Source organism: Prionailurus bengalensis, chromosome B3 (genome assembly GCF_016509475.1).
Source record: "Prionailurus bengalensis isolate Pbe53 chromosome B3, Fcat_Pben_1.1_paternal_pri, whole genome shotgun sequence".
Taxonomy (NCBI): domain Eukaryota; kingdom Metazoa; phylum Chordata; class Mammalia; order Carnivora; family Felidae; genus Prionailurus; species Prionailurus bengalensis.
In genome coordinates, this window is record NC_057355.1 from 15245073 (window position 1) to 15266152 (window position 21080).

At 45.5% G+C, this 21080-nt stretch overlaps 1 long non-coding RNA gene across 1 annotated transcript in view; it reads left to right on the forward strand.

Annotated features, from left to right (window-relative positions):
- LOC122468285 overlaps positions 1-8882 on the forward strand; it is a 63698-nt gene extending 54816 nt beyond the window's left edge. Inside the window, exons 2-3 of the long non-coding RNA XR_006293198.1 lie at positions 4523-4606; positions 7836-8882. This is a non-coding gene — a long non-coding RNA (uncharacterized LOC122468285). The remainder of the gene's footprint in view (positions 1-4522; positions 4607-7835) is intronic.
- The last annotated feature ends 12198 nt before the right edge of the window (positions 8883-21080 follow it).

Genomic DNA, 21080 nt, shown 5'->3' on the forward strand with positions numbered 1-21080 from the left:
AGAAGTTGCCAAACAGATGACACGGTTCTCGGGGGAGGTTCCCCCTCCCCCCCGGGGCCACCCCAGGACTGCAGCCTTGGGAACTTGTAGAGCTTAGAGCCAGGCGCACGGGGAAGGGGAGCGGGGAGGAGAGGGCGGCCTCACCCACCGCCCCGCCGGCGCTTGGAGCCTCCGCCTCGGACCGGCTGCGGCCAGAACCCAGCCCATCCTGGAAACTTCCGTCGGTTCCTCAGGCACCCCCTTGCCCCCCAGGGACGCCTAGCTGCGGCGGTGTAGAAACATCCGTAAGTCACGGCAAAGCACCAACACGCACAACTTCGCAAACTCAGTTTAGCCAGCGGGCTTTTTACCCACTTGCCTCCCTCCTTCGCTTTTGATTTGCGTGTTGATAAAATGCCCACCGTTTCGCGTCTTTATGGTAATAGTCGCAAATGAATTCATGTAATGACCTGGGAGGGGGGCGTTGGGGGGCATTTCAAGCGTTCAGTGGAGGATAACTTCCCAGGGCAACTTCTCCCTAGGACCCTCCCGCGTCCCCTCTTAATGGTGGGACTTTTCATAATGTGCACAATACTATTAAAATTTCATATTAGCAGTGTGTATGGTGAACTTTGTAATGGGAAATTCAATAGCTGCTGTAAATATTAATGGAATATGAAATGAAGCCACAGCCTCGACCAGCCCTGACAGTAAAACGGAGTGAGCATGTGGCGGCCCCGGGGCGAGAGAGGCCTTTCCTCTTGTCGCTCTCGCTTTATTACATTAGCGCGGGCCTCCCCGCGCCGGCGTGGGCTCAGAAGCCGAGGCGCCGGGTCACCCATGACAAATGTCCCCGTGTCTCGCCAACAGGCCCCGCCTGGCCCTGCCACTCCATCTGCCCAACAGGTCCCCGGGGAGTGCTTGCGGGTGTCAGTTTCAGGTAAAGAGCTCTTGAAAGCGCCAAGTCTCCAAAAAGGCTGTAAGGATTCCAGCGCCTCCCCCCGTCCCCGAGGCCCGGGTCGCCGCCACGGCCAGCTGAAGCCGCACCCGGGGGTAGGGGGTCGGGGGTCGGGAGGGGACCTCAAGCGAGTTTCCGGGATGGAAAGCGCTCTTAGGGGAGCCAGATCCCTCCTTTCCTCCCTCCCTCACCTGGATCCCTCCCCGCCTCCGGCCCAGGGGACGGAGCCTCCCAGTTGGACGTGGGGCGTGGGCAGGGAGTCTGCCGGGGGACTGGGGCCTGTTAGGGCCGAGGGGGTCCGTGCAAGCCGGTCGTCCCGGTCCGGTTCTTTGCCGGGTCTCCATCTGTCGCCTTCTGCGCCTGCGTGGCACGGGCCGCCCAGGCGAGCCTGCGACAGTGCGGGGCAGGGAGCCGGTTCGCGGCGACCTAAGTCGCCCCCGCCGCAGACCCCTGGGTCCCCAAAAGCAGTCTCTCCCCGCTCGAATCTTCGGGAAACCAGAGGGGAGGGCGTGCGTGGCCGAGGGAGGAGCCGCGCCGAGTGCGGCCGCGCTCGCGCGCGTTGGATTGGTTCCGAGCCCCGGTCGCCGCCGAGGAGGGTCCCGCGCGGCTCCGCGCGCTGACAAACGTGGCCGTCAGCACCTCCGGCGGCCCCGGCGGGTTATTTCAACAGGCTGGGAAAGATCGGCGTTTTGAGTGGCAGGCGACGCCTCGCCACGCTCGCAGTGTTTGGGCTGGAGCGACGGCACTTAGGAGAGCTTAGTGTGAGATGGGACATTAATCTGCACTCGTTAAGAGACAGCCCGTCGGCACTTCCCCGGGGCTCCCCGGGCTCCCCCCTACCCCCACCTCCTGGCCTCCGACGCCCTCCCCGGCGCTCGGCCACTCCCCGTCCGGCCCTGCCCCGGGCGCGCGGTGTCGCGGGTCCACGCGCGACAGAGGAGAGGACCCCGGGGTTACAGTGGAGGCCAGGCGGCCGCGTGTGGGTGGGTGGGGGGACAGCGGGCGCCAGGCGAAGGTTAAAGTCAAAATCGACTTACGGCCCAGCCTGGGCCGGCGCTCTGGAGGGTCCTGGCACCAACCCCCTGTCATTGTCGCCTGTTTGCAAGCGGGGAGAGTGGCTCCTTAATCACCGATGGGCTTTTTCTCAAGCCACAGAGCACACAGGCGCTTAGCACCCTCGCTGCGAACTCAGGGCAGTTGTCTCCCTGTTTCCCTAGTACTGACCCCCCCCCCCCAAGTTTCACCGGTGTGCAGTCAGCCACGATCACCCCTTAACCACCGGGCCTATGGGGTCACTTTTCTAAGTTCACTGGAGCCCCCCTCCCCACCCCACCCCTGCCTGTTAAATGATTTCCTGTCCAGCAACCCCCCTCCATCCCCCCCCCCATAAATCCGGAATGGTTCTCTCATCTGCTCCAGAGGCAGGCAAACTGCAGAGCTGAAATAAGAACGGAATTGAAATAACGCGCGTTTGCTTGTGCACCCGGGGGCTTCCCTGCCGGGGTAGTTTCAACAAGGGTATTCACTTTTTTTTTTTTTTTTTGAGACCCATTGCAAAGCTTCAGGCATGGTTTGCATTCTGCGGGGGGGGGGGGGGGACGCTCCAGACGGTTCCCCCACCCCCACGGCTGTTATTTGTACACCGCCCCCCCCCCCCAGGTTAGGCTGCCGCGTCTGTTTCTTTGGGTCCATTAAATCCCCTTCCTCCACCCGAGATGGCTCAACTTCTTCCCCCTGCTCTTGAAAAGAGTAACACTTTGGAAAGAAAAAAAAAAAAAAAAAAGGACAAGAAATGGATATAGGTTTTGTAAGTGTTAAATAACTTTCTCAGCGTGTATTAAAGGAAGATTGTATTTTATCAACAGCTGATTGATGCAGCCGTGTGATCCTGTCGGTTTGTCTATAGTATCATATTTATTTAACCTGCTGAGGGACCGTGTTCAGGGGCAGTCTGCTCATGCTGACAAGATCATGCACATTACACACTACCCCAGGTATTTTGATTGATTGTTCCCACCCCAAAGCCTTTGGTTCATAATTTAGCCCAGCAGGCTCTGCATCACAGGCTAGGTTTCAAAAAAAAAAAAAAAAATCCTGTAAGAGATTTCAATGAACAACTACGGCCAAGAAACCTTTCTCCACCTGCAACCCCCAAATATTTTAAATACCTCCTGAGATGGTTCAGTGCGGGTAATTACAGGGCACACAACCTTTATTTACTCTGGTTCCCCAAGTGTAATCAGATTATTCATTTTGATTTGTGGCTGGGCTAACATTTCCTTAACTGGGGGGTGGCAAGGTGGTTGGGTGTCGTGGTGAAAATGTCAAATAGTGTGGGCTTCTCTTTTGCTTTTCCTTTGCTCTCTTTCAATAACAGCTATGGGATGTGGAAAGCAGGAGACAAAATGGTTTGTTTTTGTTTTTACAGTTTTCTGAGGTTGCCCTGGGAATTGGTTCCTAACCTCCTCTGGCAGCAGACTGGATTGTTACTAATATTCAATGGCCCCAGACCCCCAACCCCGTGGGTGAGAAAACGATCCTTTCCACCCCCCCCCCCAAGAACAAACTGTCCATACATACACTTTCATACTATTTGGGTCTTTTCAAGTAAATGATCCTAATGATCTGGGCACATCCTAGTGAAATTAGCACTACCTATTGACGGACCAGTGAATAATTACTTCCTATGAGATTTCTGGAGGAAAGGAGCTTTCTCCTTGACTTTCGAAAAACTAACACCAACAGAGTACGCATGGGTATGGGTACTAATTTGTGCTTGAAAAAATAGTGTTTCCAAAAATGGAACACGTTTTTTGGTGCATCTTCTTGGGTTTCTATTAATCGGGTTAGCAACGGGTGTGTGTGTGTGTGTGTGTGTGTGTGTGTGTGTGTATAAAAGTAAAGCTTCAAATGTGTGTTCTTTTCTCAGTAATAGACATACTGTTGTTTATTGTGCTTGCTACTTTTATGTTTGTCCTTCAGAAACTCTTGGGATGACTCATGAAGCCTGGAAAGGCCACCTTAGCACTGTTATGAATCTCTTTGTCGATCAGAGTTTCATTTTGTCATTCTAGATCAGATGGGAAGGTCATTATCAGTGTGGTTAATTGCATAAGTATATAATGCTGCACCGGAGGGTGAAGATTCATAGCATTTTAAAAAGATGTTAAGTGCATAATTGCCCCCCAAATAAGTCAGCGCATCTAAAGTAATTATTTTTTCTCGTCAGGTCTTAGGTTAACATTGCAGAAAAATTCTTGTATATCCCAGTGATAGCAACAATGGCAACATTTATAATGAAAACTTTCTTACTCTCTCATCCATTCATCTACTCATTCATTCATTTCCCTCCCTTTCGTGCTGTTATTCACAAAAATGCATCTTTTGGCTTGATTGTGTACTTTGTAATGATGGTGAAGAGATTAATCAAATGTGATCTCTACTTTCCATTCCAGCGAACATTTCCTTTTAATTGTCCCTTAGACTTGGGGCAGGTGTGGGTGACTCTGATGGCATACCTTCTTTGCTGACAATACTAAGTTCAGCAATTTTTTTTAATCCTTTGATGTTGCTGTTTATCCCTAGATGGTGTTCAGTGACAAGACCCAAACTATTTGCAAAACTCCAGGACATGCGTCTTTCTGCGGAGAAAACCAGACATTATCAAAAGTAAGTACAGACACAACATCCACAGAGACAGAGAAAAGGGTAGGCTGACAAAGGAAATATTTACCTATGACAGAGTGTCAGTCAGGGGGCCCTAAGGTAGCAAATGAAGCAAGATGGAGGAAAGGCCAATTTGTGGTGAACGAAATCTCCACATTTTAATGAGGTGAGCTAAGGAGTTCTGAGCTACGCTGTAAATCAATTTGCAGCCTGTTCCCACACCGTTTTTACAAACCATTGGTTTGCATTGAAAATAAACCTTTTTTTTTAAAAAAAATTTTTTTTTTCAACGTTTATTTATTTTTGGGACAGAGAGAGACAGAGCATGAACGGGGGAGGGGCAGAGAGAGAGGGAGACACAGAATCGGAAACAGGCTCCAGGCTCTGAGCCATCAGCCCAGAGCCCGATGCGGGGCTCGAACTCACGGACCGCGAGATCGTGACCTGGCTGAAGTCGGACGCTTAACCGACTGCGCCACCCAGGCGCCCCGAAAATAAACCTTTTTTTAAAGCCATCCACCACCAGGTTTCTTTAATAGAATGCAATGTATATTACCCCCAATAATGACAAAACAAAAGTACTTTCCTATATTGTCTCCGGGGGAGATCAATAAATTGGCTGGGCTCCCATTTCTTTTCAAGGGGGCACCTTTGCCACGTCTAATACATGCTCACGCACAGACACGTACGCGACTGAACTTGTTTGAAGTTTGACCACTTCTTAGCTCTGCAGCCCTGGGCACACGTTACTACAATTCTCTGCCCCTCAGTTTCCTCATCTAGTGAAATTATAGTACTGCCTGCCTCGGGGGTTGCTGTAAGGAGCGAGTTAAGATACGACGCTCCTAAGGCAGGTTCCGCCGTGTGTCTATTACTAGGCTGGCATCTGCTAACATCGCAGACCACCCACCGTTTGCATCAGTGTCGCGTTGTGTTATTGACAACAGTGCTTTTTGTTTTTTTAACGTTTATTTATTTTTGAGACAGAGAGAGACAGAGCTTGAACGGGGGAGGGTCAGAGAGAGAGAGGGAGACACAGAATCTGAAACAGGCTCCAGGCTCTGAGCCATCAGCACAGAGCCCGATGCGGGGCTTGAACTCATGAACCGCGAGATCATGACCTGAGCCGAAGTCGGACGCTTAACCGACTGAGCCTCCCAGGCGCCCCAACAGTGCTTTTATTTACGGTCACCCACAGCGTTGTGATTAGACTCCAAAACTTCAACTCTGTATTTGAAGTGGTTCTATGAAGGCGCTGAACTGCAGCGCAAAACCGTCCCTGGGGCCTAGCGATGACTGTCTTGCTCCCAGTCTCCCGAGCCCCAGTAAGTCGCCTTCCTTGTAAATGTCAAGCTGAAACGCTGCTGCAGGGTGTGGTTGGCACGCCACTGAATGGTTTGTAGGCTGAGTCACAGGAAAATTCCGCTAAGAGCCTCTAAAAAGGCAAACAGCTATGTGACTTCTTAGCCCCTGGTTTGGTAAGGATGCCAGCACACTGCTTCCCCATTTTGCCTTATGTACTTAAGTCCTTCGTGGCAAATTTTAACAGCTTCTGGGTTTTATGATATTCTTTTCCTATGTGCTAGGAATTATCTTCTATGAAGCTGTTCAAGTTTAAATGTATTAAAGAAAATTTTTTTTTAAGTTTAGGGGCACAGAGGCGCCTGGGTGGCTCAGTTGGTTAAGCGTCCAACTTCAGCTCCGGTCATGATCTCATGGTTCGTGAGTTTGAGCCCTGCGTCGGGCTCTGTGCTGACGGCTCAGAGCCTGGAGCCTGTTTCGGATTCTATGTCTCCCTCTCTCTCTGCCCCTCCCCTGCTCATGCTCTGTCTCTCTCTGTCTCAAAAATAAATAAAACATTAAAAAATTTTTTAAAAAGTTTAGGGGCACCTGGGTGGCTCAATCAATTAAGCATCAACTCTTGGTTTTGGCTCGGGTCATGATCTCACGGTTTCTGAGTTCGAGCCCTGAGTCTGGCTCGGTGTTGATGGCATGAAACCTGCTTGGGATTCTCTCTCTCCCTCTCCCTCTGCCCCTCTCCTGCTGGCACTGTCTCTGTCTCTCTCAAAATAAACAAGTGCACTTAAAAAAAATAAAGGTTTAAAAAAGAATTTTTTAAGTGTATTTATTTTGAGAGAGAGAAAGACAGAGAGTAAGCAGGGAAGAGGCAGAAGGAGAGAGAGAGAGACAGTGACAGAGAGAGAGAGAGAGAGAGAGAGAGAATCCCAAGCAGGCTGCACGCTGTCAGCACAGAGCCTGACTCAGGGCTCGAACTCAGGAACCCTGAGATCATGACATGAGCTGAAACTAAGAGTCAGACCCTTAACTGATTGAGCCACCCAGGCGCCCCAAGTTTAAATTTCTTTTTTAACAGAAAAGGATGTTTCCTCATTTCCTCATGTTAGGATATTGATTAAAAACTAGAGTCTTGGTATGAAAAGGAATAGAGTTAGATAATACACTTTTTTCAGGGTTTGATTTTTTTTTCACATGTTGACTTTTGGAATTAAGACAAAGCCAGTTTCGACTGGGAATAAAATCAGCATTGCCTCAACTATGGGATATCTTTCTTTATGTTTTTGAGCTGATCTAGTGCCATTCCAGATAGTAACTCAAGATCTGGGCTAAATGGAACCAGAGTCCTTGAATGGCAGCTAACAGCACCCGTCCCCAGTCCCTCCAAGTCACCCTCCAAGGATACAGAATATGACTTGCTTTTGTTACAATTAGATCGCAGAACCTCAGGTAGGAATAGTTTTCATTTTATGTCACTTCCCAAACCAAATCTTGCAAACACGTCCAGACAGGAGCTGGTGTTTTCTTACACATGTTAACATTGACCTTGCCACCTAGAATCAACCCCCCCCATCTGTTTAAATCAGCATTCCATATCCCTTTCACATCTTTTCTTTTCCACCTGCTCCGTGGGATAAGCCAGTCTGTTTCCACTCTGCACATACGCCAAAAATCTGTAGAGTCCCAAGAAGTTGGACTTTCAGTGACTTTAAGATGCAGAAAACCAGGCATGCAATTTGCTCATTGGCTGACATATTTCCTTCTAAATACCTGCCATTGCTGTGTTTGATAGGAAAAGTGCATCTCAGATATTTCAAGTCAGTTTCAGTGTTAAGTATTTTCTCACCTTTTAATTAATTCACTCTTAGATCAGGGAAAGGTAACCTCAGTGAAATATACATAACTTCCTGTGTGTCTTTTTGTGGTTGTTCCATAGGCCTGGAAGGAATCTTTGACTTTCTCCCATGTGAACAAACAGCAGCTTCAAAGTTGTCGACAGTGTACTAAGCAAAGATACGAGAATATCCCCAGAAAGGAAAATACGCCACGATGAAGTTGTTTCCTGTATGTGAATGCTGAGATTTAAGGAAATATCGTGGCTCCCCTTTAACGCACAAATAAATTCTTTTTTTTTTTTGAACAATTGCTCCCTTTGAGATTTGCAAATAGTTCCACTAGTTTACATAGTTCTTTTTTCCTCCTTCCTTTTAAGTATACCTCTTAAGTAAGCAGACACTTTAACTTGCCTTCTTATTAGACAGCTTTTTCTTTATTGCCTTTTCATAGCACAGCTATCAAAAATAAGATAATACGCAAGATCTGGGACCTAATCAGCTTTCTAGCTGAGTTTAAAGAGCCTAGAGGCTGTTTAAAGGTAGCTCTGGTTATGTGTGCGGGCTTTACTGCCTTGTTTGCTCGACCACATTTTGATGGAGAGGGTAATGTGTTTGCTAGATAAGGCAAAAGGGACCAGCCAAAAAAGCAAGGCTGTGTTTGATAAACCCTGACATATTTAGCCATTTTTCTCCCACATGAAAGGAAGCTTTAAAACTCTAAGAAAAATAGAGGTGTCCGTTCAAGCACGCTAATGTTGATCAAGACCAAAAAAAAAAAAAAAAAAAAAAAAGAGACGTAAATAAAGAAAATGGGCATCTTTTAGTCTATTAAATTAATTAGCTCCAGAGCGTATCACGCAGTTGAAAAGCTGGATAAAATACAAGTCTGTTTCTCGTTGTTGTCATTTGATGTGAAGGGTGAGTTCTTTAAGTCAGCGTACGTTGAAAAGACAGTTGTTCTGTTCAGCTTGACTTGCCCTGGTGGAAGGTTTGAACCCTGTATGAAGGAGCTCATTAAGCAAAGTTAAACTCTTATAAGGCCGATCAGCATGGACTTGGGAGGAGAACTCAGTCTGAAATTAGGGTTGAACACACACGATGACAGTCTTTGTTAAGTGGCCTGTAGCCTGAAAACAGATTTAAAAAGCCAGAGTCAAAATATGCCACCGGACATCTACCGGTAACTAGAGGTCCATAGATAGCTTTACAATCTGGAACGATGTAAAAATGTTGGAGGTGAACTATTGATTATCTTATAATAATTTTCCTTTTCTAGAAAAAGTAAAGGAATAAAATGTCAGAAAGCTTCACAAAATAGAGCTGTCTCTCCACATGAGACTTGAACTGGTGTAGGTGTAAAAATAATTTGGGGCTCAGTTTTTATCCCATGGTCACTTTCAGTTAATGTAGAAGGAAAGATCAATCTTAAATCAATATCCTAGTAAAATTTTCTATTTTTTTTTTTCTCTAGAAAAGACACTTTTCAGGGCGCCTTGGTGGCTCAGTCGGTTAAGCATCTGACTTCAGCTCGGGTCATGATGTCACAGTTCGTGGGTTCGAGCCCCGTGTCGGGCTCTGTGCTGACAGCTCGGAGTCTGGAGGCTGCTTGGGATTCTGTGTCTCCCTCTCTCTCTGCCCCTCCCCTGCTTGTGCGTGCGCACTGTCTCTCTCTCAAAAGTAAATAAACATTTTAAAAAATTAAAAAAAAAAGAAAGGATATTTTTCTGATTTCTTGTTTTTCTAAATCACAAGTATTTTTATTATTTTATTTGATTTTATTTTAAGATTTTATTTTTTATTTTATTATTTATTTATTTATTAAAAAAAAATTTTTTTTTTTCAACGTTTATCCATTTTTGGGACAGAGAGAGACAGAGCATGAATGGGGGAGGGGCAGAGAGAGAGGGAGACACAGAATCGGAAACAGGCTCCAGGCTCCGAGCCATCAGCCCAGAGCCCGACGTGGGGCTCGAACTCACGGACCGCGAGATCGTGACCTGGCTGAAGTCGGACGCTCAACCGACTGCGCCACCCAGGCGCCCCAAGATTTTATTTTTTTTAAGTAATCCCTACACCTGAGGCAGAGCTCAGACTCACAATTCAGAGATCAAGAGTCATATGCTACACTGACTGAACCAGCCAGGTGCTCTGAGAGTGGGGTTTTTTTCTTGTTTGTTTTTTAAGATTTTATTTTTAGGTAATCTCTCCACCCAACCTGGTGCTTGAACTCACAACTTGGAGAGAAAGAGTCGCATGCTCTACTGACTGAATCAGCCAGGCGCCCCTATAGAACGTTATAAAATATAATCACTTGAATTTTTAGAACTGTGTTTCTTCTATATATTAATCATTTTAAACATTTTTTATGGCTTAGTGTTAATAATCTCTATGAGTGTAGATTTTTAGATGAATTTAATGTCAACTAGGGATTAATGTGAATTAATTAAATTGACTGTATCTTCTTTAATGAGAAAAAAAGGATTTAGTTTTAATACTGATGATCTTAATAAAGCTTCTCTCTACTTATCTGTATTTTCTCAACATTAGGAATTATTTTTATTAGAAGGTGAATTAATTTAATAACGGCAGAGTGGGAAAACTTGAAATAAATCAAGTGATTGCAAACTGACTTTGCTATTGTTCTTGAGGCTGTGTAATCAAACCGAATAACTTTCAATTAGGAAAGACCCAATTTGTTGAAGCCACTTAAAAATAAAAACATAAATTGGAGTTCACGTTTATTTGTCTTTTGAAACAGCCATCCAACAGAATTTGAAACAATATCTACAACGGAAGGTAAACGAGCGTTTAACACACCTGACTCTACTCAGTAAATTATAAGAAAAAAATCACATGTTACAAACGCGTCTCCAGTAGAATCATTGTCCCTAAGGATGCAGTACCGTGACATAAAATCCTAGCAGAAATCTGTGGATCTCTGAGCGCCTGGGTGACTAAGTTGGTTAAGTGACTGCCGGTTGATTTCGGCTCAGCTCATGAGCTCATAGTTGGTGGGATCGAGCCCCGTGTCGGGGTCTGTGCTGACAGCATGGAACCTGCTTGGGATTCTCTCTCTCTCTCTCTCTCTCTCTCTCTCTCTCTCTCGCTTTCTCTGCCTGTCTCCCACTTGCGCTTTCTCTCTCTCTCTCAAATAATACATAATTGAACTTAAAAAAAAAAAAGAAATCTTGGAGCTCTCTGAAATTAACTCATGGCTAAGTGACAAAGACACATGGAACTCCAAGCACATATCTGAAGTGCGTAGGTTTTATGACGCCTGGTGTACAAGGTAAGACGAATGGTTGTTGAGCACGTTAGACCACTGTGTAGCTCTTCTTCTGTATTTTGGGGAGCATTCATTGGACTTATAGGCTACAGTTCTTTTTTTAAATTAAGTTTTCACTTATTTGTTGTTTTTAATTTTTTTTTAAATATTTTATTTATTTTTGATAGAAACAGAGCACAAGTGGGGGAGGGGCAGAGAGAGAAGGAGACACACAATCCGAAGCAGGCTCCAGGCTCCGAGCTGTCAGCACAGAGCCCGAGGCGCCGCTCGAACTCATGGACCGTGAGATGGTGACCTGAGCCGAAGTCAGTTGCTCAACCGACTGAGCCACCCAGGCGCCCCCCTATCCTTCCCCTTATTCTACTGAGACTGTTGTCTTGCGCTTAAGGGCCCGACAAGCTCATTCCCAATGGCCTGCGCTTACAGATGGACGCATGTGATGGATGATGTGTTCTGCAGGCCGATGCTGGCGTCTTCCAGGGTGCATCCCCCAGCCAGTCAGACCTGAGGCTGCGTCTAAAACAAATGACGCGCTGATATGCTTACTCACTTTAAACCTGACAATATAGTGTTCTAGATCAGGAAGCTCCCAGTTTAAAACATTCCATGCCCAGATCTGGCTACCAAGTGGTGCCAGGCCCTTGTAGCTTTGGCCCCCGTTCTGGCTTTGCCAGGGAAAGAGTGGGTAATAGAATTCACTTCTCTGTCTTGTTGAGAATGCGAGAGAAGGGATCCAAAGTCCCTAGCTCTGCATCTGATACAGAAGATCTTCATAGGGGACGAATCTCATCATTACTCCTGAGGATGATGACTGTAATGGATGTCAGTTCCGAAATAAAATAAAGATCAGTTGAGACATTGTTGGGGTGGGATGTGCTAAATGTCCTAATAGAGCTTTCAAAGGGGATCGAGTAGGAAACAGGCATTGCAGGTGGTGGACTTCAGTATAAAAAAGTGGACTCCGTATAAAAAAGAACTTTCCAATAATTCGATTGGCTTATAAACATTTTAAAAAATGACCATCCTGGGGCGCCTGGGTGGCTCAGTCGGTTGAGCGTCCGACTTCGGCTCAGGTCATGATCTCACGGTTCGTGAGTTCAAGCCCCACATCGGACTCGATGCTGACAGCTCAGAGCCTGGAACCTGCTTCAGATTCTGTATTTTCCTCTTTCTCTGCCCCTCCCCCACTCGTGCTCTGTCTCTCTCTCTCTCTCTCTCTCTCTCAAAAATAAATAAACATTAAAAAAATTAAGTAAATAAATAAAAGTGACCATCCCATCTGTCTGGGGTGGCAGAGAGTAGATAATTGTGTTAGTTGGGGTTGAACAAATCAGTGTTTCCTAAACCTGGTTGCATGAAATGGAATCACCTGGGAAGCTTTAAAAATCCGCATTTTACAGATACATGAGAAACCTCTTCCCGCACAAACACAAGCATACCATTTCCAAGCATAATTGCTGCTATTTGTTAGAAATGACACACTTTGACTGTGTAATACCGAGACAAGATGCCGCCCGCGCGAGAACAAAACTGTTTGCTTCTTAGATGGTTTCCTGCGAAACTCAGCAAATTACACCGTGCCTCCCTTTTCCAAATAACATTCTGGAGAACTCTCATGAACGTAAACATCAAGGACAGCCACAAAGGAAGAAGATACAGAACCACAACACAGAGAGCATCCCCGAGCCAGGGTTTGGTTCCAAGTTCTTTTTTTCTGTTAATAAATGATATTGTAATGGTAGCTCCCATTTATAGAAGACATTATCCTGTTCCTAAATTGCTAGCTGAACGTTCCTAAACTCTCTGACACGAGCTTTACTTTCGCGATTGGGGGGATGGGAGCGTGGAACCAGATCGGGACTGATCATTCCAAATGCACACGGGGGCATGAAGGGGACGGTAGGTGGGTTGTGGGGACCAGGTGTGGTCATGGAGAGCGGTGGGGACCATGGCAACACGGACGGCATGGACCTTTTCTAAAGAGGGGTGCCACTGTTTGACCCCTTGTTAAATGTGACCTTGTGGAAACACAGATTCAATTTTATCACAGGTTTTGATTTTTCAAGGTAGCCTAGTAATTCCAAACTTCAAAATGTGAAGGTGGCCATTTAAAATATCAGAAGGAGAATCCTGGAGGTTGGATCCGGCCTATGGGTCACTGGTGCTTATTCTATCTGGACCGGCTGATGGCTACGGGTGCCTTCCATCATGAGTATTTTCCAGCAGCATTTCTCAAACTTTGATGTGCATAAGAATCGCCTGGAGGGCTTGTTAAATCGCAGACTTCTGGGTTTCATAGTAAGCGACTCTGATTGGGATTTCTTGCAAGTGCTCTGTTGGTACCGAGACCGACATTTGCCCGTGACTGTGTAAGCCAGACCTCGGTCATAGTCCTGCCCCCTTTGGCTTGGTTATTGTTGGGTATTCATTTGATCAATTCAGGGAATCTCCCTGACTCCTCTTGTTCTGCTTCTCCTGTCTCCCTCCCTCCCGGTATCAAGGTGACACCTTCGGAAAGGTTGTAGCTGGCACTTTTGCATTAGGGCAGGGGAAGCAGTGCAGTATTCATGTGCTTAGATTCAGTCCGGTTAACTTGGCAGGAAATGCTGGATCCCGTTCATTTATTGTTATTATTCGTAAACATTCGGTAAGCTTAAGGTGTACAACACGTTGATTTGATACAACATGTATATTGCAACATGATTCCCACTGTAGTGTTAGCTAACACCTCTCTCGTGTCACATAATTGTCGTTTCTCTTGTGGTGAGGACATTTGAGAATCTAGTTTCTTAGCAACTTTCAAGTATGTAATACAGTATTGTTAATTATAATCATGCTGTACATTAGATCTTCAGAACTTATTCATCTGACCACACATTTATACCCTTTGTCTAACATTTCCCCATTTCCCCTGCCTCCCAGCTTCCGGTAACTATCATTCCAATCTCTGTGTCTATAAGCTAGGGTTTTTTTTGTTTTTTTTTTTGTTTTTTTTTTTTTTTGTATTTTTGTTTTTTTTTTTTTAGATTCCACAGATTCCACATCTAAGTGATATCATACAGTACTTGTCCTTTTCTATCGGATTCATCTCACTTAACATAATCCCTTCAAGGTCCATGTTGTCTCAAATGGTAGGATTTACTTCTTTTTCAGGGCAGAATAATATTCCAGTGTGTGTGTGTGTGTGTGTGTGTGTGCATATCACATCTTCTTTATCCATTCATCCCTTGACTCATCAACAGACACTTAGGTTGTTTCCATATCTTGGCCGTTGTGAATAAATACTGCAATACACATGAGAGAGTAGACAACTCTTTGAGATCCTGCTTTCATTTCCTTTGGGTCTATGGCCAGAAGTGGGATTGCTGGATCGTATGGTAGTTTTGGTTTTAGTTTGTTGAGGAACCTCCATACTGATTTCCATAGTGGCCGTACCAATTTACATTTCCCATCAACAGTCCACGAGTGTTGTATTGTCACCACATCCTTGCCAACACCTGTGGCCTCTTGTCAACAGTGGTTGACAATGGACAACAATGGACGATGGAATGGTTGATCCTAACCATTCCAACAGGTGTTGTGAGGGGATATCTCATTGTGGTTTTGATTGTCATTTCCCTGATGATTAGTGATGTAGAGTATCCCTTCATGTACTTATTAGCCATTTGGATGTCTTCTCTGGAAAAATGTCTACGCAGTTGCTCCTCCCATTTTTTTTTTTAAATTGGGCTGGGGTTTTTTTGTTGTTGTTGTTGCTGCTGTTGTTATTGAGCTGTATACATTCTTTACAGATGTTGAATATTAACCCCTTATCAGATATATGGTTGGCAGATATTTTCCCCCATTTTTAGGTTCCCTTTTCATTTTGTTGATGGTTTCTTTGGTTGTGCAGAAGTTCTTGTATTTTTTTAAGGTTTATTCATTTATTTGGAGAGAGAGAGAGAGGGGGGAGGGACGGAGAGAGACAGAGAGAGAATCCCAAGCAGGCTCCATGCACGACCCAATGCAGAGCTCGATCTCATGTACCGTGAGATCATGACCGGAGCCCAAATCAAGAGTCGGACGCTTAACTGACTGAGCCACCCACGTGCCCCATGCGGAACCTTTTTAGTTTGATGTAGTCCTACTTGTGGAGTTTTGCTTTTCTTGCTTGTACTCAATCCTGTGTAGAAATAGGGTCACCCCTAAACACTCTACAGATAACCAGCTTCATAAGTAAGTATATTCAGTGACGCACGGGTGATTACTCAGTGCTGGGCAATGTGCAAGGTATTTTTTTCTGTGCTACCTTTAGTGCGAACAACCGTTTCTGAGATAGGTATTTTCATTCCTACTTCACTGAGTCTCAGAGAAGTTGCATACCTCCTCTTAGGTCACACAGACACTAAGTGGCAGAGGAGAAATTTAAAGGAAGGCAGCATGGTTCCGAAGCCTATGCTCCTTCTTTGATACTTCCAAACTTACATGCGCACACAGTAGTATAACTTGATAGAGTAAAATTAGTATCAGATAAAAAGCATACCTTGCCCCGTAAAGGAGGCAAAGTGACTAACGAAAATGTCAATTATATTGCCACATAAAATAAATTAGAAGCAAATAAAATAAAACAAGAAGGAAAGAAAGATATAGTACCAAAAGGCTTTGCCTGAAGTCGTATTCCCTCAGTAGCAGTGGCTCATGAACCTGACCCTGAGCTCCTAAAGAAAGGGTAGTCTCTAAGGGCACCATGTTATGGGGTGATAGGCCATGTGAAGGCGGAGTGGTCTCTATCCTGAGTCCAGTATGCTCGTGACCACCTGAGGAGACTCTGGAGGTGTTCATGGATCTACCTGTGTCTCCAATCCCCAGAGAAGTATTGGGTGCTGGCTACGAACAACCCTCATTGCTATTGACCTCAAACAACCTGCATGGTACTGTAGATCTGAAGCCTGGGATCCTGTCCAGGTAATTCCATCTGTCTGGCACAACACTGTAGACAGACAGGTTATGAATTCAAACACTGCCAGCAGGTTGATGATAATCCTTCGGATTAATTGCTTTAAATTAAATATACAATCACGGCCGTCATGCACTTCAACCCTGGAAGTCTGTCTTTGTTCTCCCACTTCACTTGTTTTAAGGTTCAGTACCTTAAATCGGTTGGTTGACGCATACGGAGAGCTTTCTGATAGATGACTTCAGAAGAAGAAGAAACAAAATGAACCACGGGGAAGAAATAAGATAAATACAAAACAGAAATATCTCCTGTTCAAGGGCAAGGAAACTCGCTCACATTTGAGAAAAGTTCCTAGAGATCTTATCTGCAAGTTTCCCCATCTGAAAATGAGGAGGTTGGCGTGCTATTGACATTTCAGCTTCTTTCTGTCTGCAAGAGTCGGGAAGGCACGATTCAGACTGTGATGTGATGGCGTCAGAGGTGAGCACAGGAGAGGAAGTAATCCCCAGAACGCCACGGCCGAGCATCCATCGGAGATGTAGCCAAGCAGCTTGAGCAGAGACTAATGCAGGGCTCAGTCTCATGAATTGTGACATCATGACCTGAGCCAAAATCAAGAGTTGGAGGACTGAGCCACCCAGGCATCCCATTGCCCACTTTTCAAATTAAGTTTCCAATCTGAAAGCATGCCCCTTCCTATTTTTATTTGAACTTGTTTGGTTAGTGCAAATCAAGTTAAACTAAGCAGAAACAAACCGACAAAGTACCTTCTGAAGCTTCCACATACGGCAGGTACAATAGTTTGTCCTCATAGCTTTGGGATTCTCGCATAGCTGACTTGGCTTGCCAGATTTGTTCACAGGACCACGGTCTGGGATCTCTGGGATCGCTACATAGTTACGTCTCCTTTATATACAGCAAAACCTTGGATTGCGAGTAATTTATTCTGCGAGTGTTCTGCGAGACGAGCAGACATTTCCAATAAATTTTAACTTGGTAAACGAGCGATGTCTTGCAATGTGAAGAGTAAGTGATGCCGAACATCACATGATCACAACTGAGCCAAAGGTCCTTGAAATGCACTTAGACATACAAGTGCCTTGGATTACAAGAATGTTTCCGGAACGAATTGGGCTCAGAAGCCAAGGTTTTGCCGTCCTTCACTCTGGATGTTGTTGTTTGTACTTCAGGGTGTATAAGCAACTGGATGGCTGGGCGCACATTTTAAAGCAAATGAGTTTTTTCAAAAAAAGGTCAAACACAAAACCAATCAAGGCATGTTATATTCCAGCCTGTTTAGTTTTTTTTTTTTTAATTTTTTTTTCAATGTTTATTTATTTTTGGGACAGAGAGAGACAGAGCATGAACGGGGGAGGGGCCGAGAGAGAGGGAGACACAGAATTGGAAACAGGCTCCAGGCTCTGAGCCGTCAGCCCAGAGCCCGACGCGGGGCTCGAACCCACGGACCGCGAGATCGTGACCTGGCTGAAGTCGGACGCTTAACCGACTGCGCCACCCAGGCGCCCCCAGCCTGTTTAGTTTTGAGGCTATGTTGGTGGGATGGTAGATATATGCTGCATTCCCTACCCCTTACTCTCTAGCTTCTAGTTCTAGCTCCTGCCCTCACTTTCCTGGGGAGCCATCTCTTCTCCACAATCAGTTCTTGGGGCTCTGGTGGGGATGCCTCCATTATGCTTCCTTGACCATGGCGACTGGTCCAGAGCTTAGCGAGCAGTCCGTCAGAGCCAATCAAAGCTTGTAGCAATTAGAATGAAGTTTGGAAAGACATCCAAAATGAGAGCGGCTTCAATAAAAGGCATTTTATTTCCGCCTCATGGGTAAGTCCAGAGGTAGACTGTTTTAGGAGAGGTACGCTCGCTCTGTTCCAGACTTTTATTTTTTGGAAGAAATTGACATGCTGATTCTGACATTTACATAGATGTGCAAAGAACCTAGAATAGCCAACATGTTATAGAAGAATACAGTGAGAAAACTCTTCAGCACTTTATTTCAAGACTTATTGTAAAATTATAACAATTAAGCAGTGTTGTATGGTATACGGAGGACAAATAGGCTAATGAGACAAATTATAGTCCAGAAACAGCCCCACTCATATATAGTCAGTCAGTTTTCAACAGGGACACAGAACAATTCAGTGAAAAAAAAAGAAGGTGTTTTCCATAAATGGTTCTGGAACAATTGAGATGGGAAAATGAAAAATATGGCACCTATGTTATAGCCTATACAAACTATAGTTCCAGACGGACGATGTAAAGTGTAAGCAATAATCATATTCTTTAAGAATATGGGGTAGGCAAACATCTCTCAGAATATAAAGGCATTTTAAAAAACAGATAAAAATCTGGGGTGCCTGGATGGCTCAGTCGGTTAAGCCTCTGACCTCAGCTCAGGTCAGGATCTCACAGTTGGTGAGTTGGAGCCCCCATCGGGCTCTGTGCTGACAGCTCGGAGCCTGGAGCCTGCCTCGGATTCTGTGTCTCCCTCCCCCCCCCTCAAGAATAAATAAACATTAAAATAAATAAATAACGATAAAAATTAAATAGAAAAAGATAAACTGCTTCATCAAAATATTAGTTCTATTTAATAAAAGGCATTATTAAGAAAATGAATGAGGGGCGCCTGGGTGGCTCAGTCGGTTAAGTGTCCGACTTCGGCTCAGGTCCGTGAGTTCCAGCCCCGCGTCGGGCTCTGTGCTGACTGCTCGGAGCCTGGAGCCTGTTTCAGATTCTGTGTCTCCCTCTCTCTCTCTGACCCTCCCCCGTTCATGCTCTGTCTCTCTCTGTCTCAAAAATAAATTAAAAAAACGTTAAAAATTAAAAAAAAAAAGAAAATGGTATTTAAAAAAAAGAAATGAATGGGATGTTTTTGTCTCCATTTCACAGAACTTTAATATAATTTGGATTGTTTAGTATTTAGTAAAATGTATAGTTTTTTGAACCTTGCTTAGAAAGAAAAGTACTGGGGCGCCTGGGTGGCTCAGTCAGTTATGAGTCTGACTTCAGCTCAGGTCATGATCTCACGGTTCTTCGTGAGTTCGAGCCCCGCATCGGGCTCTGTGCTGACAGCTCGGAGCCTGGAGCCTGCATTAGATTCTGTGTCTCCCTCTCTTCTGTCCCTCCCCTGCTCATGCTCTGTCCCTCTCTCAAAAATAAATATTTAAAAAAAAAAGAAAAAAGAAAGGAAAGATATTTTTCAACTTGCTTTTTTTCTCCCTAAAACTTCCTTTACCTTCTTTGTCGCTATCAAGCACCTACATAACTCTGTGCCTTTTACCTCTCAAACCCCAGATTTGCTAACTTCAGTATCATCAGAATATTATTTGCCTTTCTACATGTACGAAGTCTTAGAGCCAATTCATTCCATCTATGCAATTACCCCTTTGTCTATAAAGATCTCCACTGGGATTTCCCTGGAAATATTTCAGTGATAGCTTCATTCTGCAGACAAAGGAAATGGAGAGAATAAAACATTTCCTGGAAATTTGACAGTCTTGGCGTTGAAAAGTTAAGCACTGTAAATTTAACAGATGCAAACAAATTAGTCCCCCTAATACTAATGTCAGAGCATCCCCTGAATTCCTATGTGATCACAGCTCCAGAGACAGGCTGTCTAGAAAGCCTTCCCCATCCTGAGTTCCTTCTTTGTAATACCTGAATATTACCAGTTAAGCCTGCACGAGGATTGTTTTATCGGTAGCTTTATAAAATGGGGTCCGGGTGCATGTGTGTCTGTGTGTGTATTTAGTATACTTGGCGCCTATGTATTCTTCCTCACCACAATGTCTTAAAATTCTTAAAATTAAAAAAAAAATTCCTTAAACTCATTTTTGCTGATTAAAACCTGATACTGTTAAAAGAGAGGCTAGGGGAACAGTGGCCGAGGGAAGAGAATGGCTTATCTCCCACAGGTTCTGTGCACATAGGTGTCAATGTTTCTTTCGTTAAAGATTTTTTATTCAAAAAAATTTTTCTTTATGTTTTATTTATTTTTGAGAGCAAGAGAGACAGAGCACGGGCGGGGAGGGGCAGAGGGAGAGAGGGAGACCCAGAATCCGAAGCAGGCTCCAGGCTCCGAGCGGTCAGCCCAGAGCCCGATGCGGGGCTCGAACTCACAGGCCCCGAGATCACGACCTAACCGACTGAGCCACGCAGGTGCCCCTAAAGATTTTAATTTTTAAATAATCTCTACGCCCAGTGTGGGGTTCGAACTCACGACTCCAAGATCGAAGGTCGCACGTTCCACTGACTGAGCCAGCTGCCTTCATGGTGTCTACCTTTCTAATACTTGTCTGGTGGGGCTGATACGCCACTTTGCATTTGCAGACGGGGCTGTGTTTTATGAAGGATATTCACAGACATGGCATTACGTAATCCCAGACAACACGGGAACTCTGCTAGCGTATAATGTCTCCTGGTTTTACGAATCCTTTCCCAGCGTGAGTCCTTGAAAAGACTGTGGTTGCCGAAGCTCCCCAGGGAGGAGTTACACTGCCTCCCCCCACCCCCGCCCCCCAACCTCCAACGACGTGATTCCAATGGTGTTTTATCTTCACGAAGTTCCATGGATTCTTCATGAATTTGTGACCACCCCGGGTCGTGAGGTTGTCCAGAATGCATGCACACCTCTCCCGCCACCCATCCTGTGCAGCGTTCTGGGGCTGATATGCTGCCAGAGCAGTCCGGAGGGACACGTCTTTCTTTCCTCTGTCCCAGTACAAACAGACCGGGGCGTGTGTCCTAAGCCTTGCAGATAGGTGGGAGCAGGTGTAAGACCATCCTCGCCAGACACTTCTGGCCAGGAGATTCCTTTTTACTGAGTTTATTTATTTATTTTGAGAGAGGGAGCGTGAACACGAAAACAAGGGAGGGGCAGATGGAGAGGGAGCTAGAGAGAGTCCCAAGCAGGGGTCAAACTCATGCACTGTGAGCTCACGACCTGAGCCGAAATCAAGAGTGGGGCGCTCAATGGACCGAGCCACCCAGGTGCCCCTACCCCGCAGACCCCTATAGTAAGGGTGGCCTTGGGGGGCTTGCCTCCACCCTCAAGCGTCGCCTCTGTTCCCATCTGCTCCCAAACCTGGTTCTATAGCCTTCCTGTTCCTAA